Consider the following 4,805-nt stretch of genomic DNA (forward strand, 5'->3'; position numbering starts at 1 on the left):
GTGTTCAATGGTTCTACAGGGAACTGTCAGGAGACAAAACATCGTCTCCTGAGGGGAACAATTTTTCTGCAAGGTTTTTAATCATGGGCAGTTTTAATCGGGAGGCAATTTTAAAAATGGGATGCCGCTTCATGTGCAGATTGCAATTCAGAAAATCGTAACAAGAAATAAACGGTAGCAGTTGATTTCGGTTTTGCGCAGAGTATATTGTCCAGCACGAAACACAAACCAGATCACAGTCTCTTCCATTCCGAAGCAGCGGTGGAGGCCACGTAGGAGGCACTGCCTTCAGTTGACTGAGCGTACTTCCACAGGTGGAGCGTCTGAACTCCAGGCACTTTCTTTGCTGTTTCCCATTCTTCCTTCTTTATTTCGCGAATGTCTGCATGCTACCTCGGTGGGAGCTCCAGAATGGTGATGTTCTTTAGCGTTCCTTGGATGGCGTCTACGAAGCCTCCGGCTCTGTGTATGGCCTCATTTGCAGGCTTCCGCAAGTTGTGGTTTGATGCTCGATGGTGTGATACTGCGTCATGTTTCCTCAGGAATTGTGCCACTGTCCACATGATGGCATTTTCACTTCGGAAAATTTTGAAATGAGCTGCGACGACGAGTTATCGATTGCTACATAGGAGTACGGTGAGCTATAGTTAAAAAAAACTTTGACCGCTTCATCGTTTATGAGAGAATTTCAAAGAGTGGCCATGAAATGGATTCCCTACAACTATATCTGTGCAAGCAAGAGCAATACATGAAGAAAAATACAGCTGCAAGAGAGGTGCAATTGTTTTACATTTTGATTTCGCCAAAAAATGGACAGTTGTGCTTCCAGACTCAGTCCAAGCATACCATTGGAAGAAAAAGCAGGTAACCGTGTTTACCTGCGTTGTCATGTCAAGAAAATCGACTCGGAAATACGCCGTTAATTCCGACGATATGTCTCATGATTCCGCTCATGCATTCTTGGCTCTGTCGAAAATCAAAACACATCTCAAAGAAAAAGGGCCAAGATAATATATTTGAGCGACGGAGCTCCCGCTCACTTCAGGAATAAATATCAGGTTCATGAGCTGCAGCGCAGTGAATGTCAAGAGACGAAATCGATGTTTTCGGCGTATGGACTCAGCAAAAATGCTTGCGACGGCGCTGGTGGGCTAGTGAAACATCGAGCATAAAACCACAACTTGCGGAAGCCTGCAACTGAGGTCATACACACAGCCAGAGGCTTCGTAGACGCAATTCAAGAAACGCTAAAGAACATCACCATTCTGGAGCTCCCACCGAGGTAGCATGCAGACATTCGCGAAATAAAGAAGGAAGAATGGGAAACAGCAAAGAAAGTGCCTGGAGTTCAGACGCTCCACCTGTGGAAGTACGCTCAGTCAACTGAAGGCAGTGCCTCCTACGTGGCCTCCACCGCTGCTTCGGAATGGAAGAGACTGTGATCTGGTTTGTGTTTCGTGCTGGACAATATACTCTGCGCAAAACCGAAATCAACTGCTACCGTTTATTTCTTGCTACGATTTTCTGAATTGCAATCTGCACATGAAGCGGCATCCCATTTTTAAAATTGCCTCCCGATTAAAACTGCCCATGATTAAAAACCTTGCAGAAAAATTGTTCCCCTCAGGAGACGATGTTTTGTCTCCTGACAGTTCCCTGTAGAACCATTGAACACAGAGGTAAATAGACGCAGGTTCGAAAACGCCGACTTCAGAAACGCATTAATATTAACTTTTATATATAAAAAATTTTTCTAAGAACCGAGAAATGATCGAATATCTTTAAATAATCGATTATATCTACCAATAGACCGTACGACGAATAAATTAGAGAATACAATCAACGTTTGACCGCCACCAGCCAATTCTTATGACATCAGGCAAAATAGCGAATTTATTCCCATTTTCACGCATTAAGAGCGCCGCTAACAAGCGAATAGAAGCTCTATAAGCATTGAGAATGGTTCGGATATTGGGGTAAATAAAATGTAACCACGTTCAATGAGTGCTAAATGAAATTTCTGACAGCTACTATTTCTAAGAGGCAGTAATAAGCAATTCTATATAACAAAAACATGAACTCAGTTTTGTGTTTATTTTTGTAATTTAAAACAATATAATGCAACACTTTTCTAGTGCCTTAAAATTATCATGTATTGAGGATTATTCAGGCAAATTTTAACAAGATTCGATGATGTTGTTTTTTTTTAAACCCAAGTCAAAATTGTCACTTTTTGGGCGTTTTTGAACTTCGGCCAATTTCGAGGCTGTATTCAAAAATATCTGTCAAGTCTAGAGCAACAGAACTTGCCTGAGGTGAGCAAAAGAAGCTGAAAAATACTGAGAAAAATATTCAGTGGGAAGATCTTTAGGCATCTTGCCCTAAGGGTGTCCTGAAAAGTGCCTTTTTTGCACCGCATAGCTCCAGAAGCGAAGTTTGCAATTTTTTTACTCGGAAGGTTGAAAAAGCAAGAAAACATTTTTTATTTTTTCGAATTGTACAAGTTGCAAAGAGTTTTTGAAAAAATGGTGATGTGAGGAAAAAAATTTTTGTGCATGGAATGAGACTTCAAACTTGCAACTTCGCGAAGTGCCAAAAACGACATTCTCCACCTCTTGTGACATGCGATTTTTTTCCGAGAAAACTACGAAGCTTCTTGCAAAACTAAGGTTCATTCCTTTGTGCGGACACATTTGCCCATCATATATAAAAATTTCATTGAAAACAAAAAATGGTCATGGGACCTCGATTACCGTTCTTATCTGAACACGCCCATATAAATATTCTGGAAACTGGAGGGACTGTAACCTGTGTATTAGTATGGAATGCTCTACACTGTCATAAGCTTTAGAGACGTCGAGCGTAACCAAAGCAGCATACAGGCGTTGACGACGAGCTAGAAGAATACGACTCTCAAGATCTACATGTGCATTCCATATCGAACATCGCGGCCGGAAGCCGAGTTGACACGGGCTGAGAATAGTTCTGCGGTCCACAAAGGCAGAAACCCGCATAAGTAACACCCTTTCTATTAATTTTACCACGTTTGATGTTAGAGAATTAGGCCTAATATTTTCCAATTCATAGCCTCCACCCTGGTTTTTAAGTAAAGGGATCAGCTTGGCCAGCTTCCACTCAGAAGGGATCCAAGCGTGTTTGATAGAATAGTTGACCAGGTGTAACAAAGAGTCCGCGACGCCTCAAATAGAATCTTGAGCATCTTTGAAGTAACACCATCAGGACCGGGAGCAGAAGCTGGTAATCTATGAACAACTTGAGAAAGCTCCGAAAGAGTGACTTTAGTGAAATAATTATCTGGCGTCCTTTGCGCAAACAACATGGGACGTAAATGAAATAGAGACGAGAACCGCTTATGCAAGCCCGCGGCAATTGATTCAACCACCTCGATAGCTTCCTTTGGTGACATAACTAATGACTGTAAATCACGAGAAGGCAGGACCTGTTTTCTGGATCGTAAAAAGCCAAATAATGCCCGTCAGCTGTCTGACTTTGAAAGAAAATCAAAATGTTCACAGTCATATTTCTCTTTCGCACGAGAAACTGTGCGTTTAAAGGTGGCTGCTATGAATTTATAATCTTTCCAGTTATTTGGGCATTATTTATAAAGAAGCTTTTTCCATGCTGCCTTCCTCGGTTTGTAATCCCTCGTACAGTCCACGTTCCACCAATGATTAGAGGAATTCCCATTTGAGGGCCGCACCAGGAACTCCGACTTTTTCCGGCAATCCTCTAAAGCCAGGCATATGCTTGTTGACTGGTGATCTTCGGCGATGTTCGAAACTGACGCGAGGGCAGAGCGCAACATCGTCTCCAATTTGTCATAATTTACATGCGTCCGCAACGGACTCTTGCGCTGTGCATTGAAGAGCGTCGTCTTCATCAACTTCCATCTGCTCCGTCCCGCGGCACTGCCTGCTCACCGTCGTCTTCTCCGCAGTATAAATCCACGCTTTCGCTCCGATTCGAATGCAGTAAACATTCTCTGCAGTTGTTGAAATCTAAGTTCCTTATAATCTCTCCTCCAATCGCTTCCTTCAATGACGGCCAGAGGTGCGACATTTCTTTGCGTCTTGTCCTCGCTTTTTCGACTTGCTAAATATGAATCAAACATGAGGCGGTATTCTGCGGTGCTGGCCTGTTAAACATGTCTACTTCAGTCAGCGCCAATTTCCTCGAGGCCCTAAACGAGGTGGCTCGAACCAATCGGTGCGGACCGAGGGAGACATTTTTTTATTTTTTTTATATATTCATACTGACAGCCCTCTGTATGAGGGTAACTACAGGGAGGAAAACATACACAGGTACAAGTGGAATTCTCTTCTCCAAAGAACACTCCATAACACAGAATAACAGTTTTGCACAGTTTTGCACCATCCTCCAGGAACGTGTTCACACCTATCTCAAATTTGTCTACAAAAGGTACTATCAGAATGGAAAGAAACGCGAACAACGCGGCGCATACACTGCCCGCTATTCGAATTTATTTTCATCGCGGTTTTGCCAGTGTGGTAAGAAAAAGCCGTTGGAGTCGTGCGAGAATGCATCACGTACAACTCCAGTATCTTTTTGCTCACCCAAGTAAAAGCGTGATTAAAAGAAATGCGAACAGATCGGAGCGCGAACAGAGGAACGAATAGTGTCCGCTTTGTTAACGTTTCTTTCCATCGTGATAGTACACCCTCAGAACATCATACCAGGTGTACTATCCACTAAAATACATACTGCTATCGTGTTTTTGCCGCTGATAACGCCGACACATAGGTGCGCAGAGCTTGCGAGAGCAG

At 43.0% G+C, this 4,805-nt stretch overlaps 1 pseudogene; it reads left to right on the forward strand.

Moving 5' to 3' along the window:
* Window positions 1-411: 411 nt before the first annotated feature.
* LOC149363087 (uncharacterized) lies at window positions 412-1,442 on the forward strand (annotated as a pseudogene).
* Window positions 1,443-4,805: the final 3,363 nt, after the last annotated feature.

The sequence above is a fragment of the Amblyomma mixtum genome, chromosome 2 (assembly GCF_055824585.1).
Source record: "Amblyomma mixtum isolate Tamu chromosome 2, ASM5582458v1, whole genome shotgun sequence".
In the NCBI taxonomy this organism is placed as follows: domain Eukaryota; kingdom Metazoa; phylum Arthropoda; class Arachnida; order Ixodida; family Ixodidae; genus Amblyomma; species Amblyomma mixtum.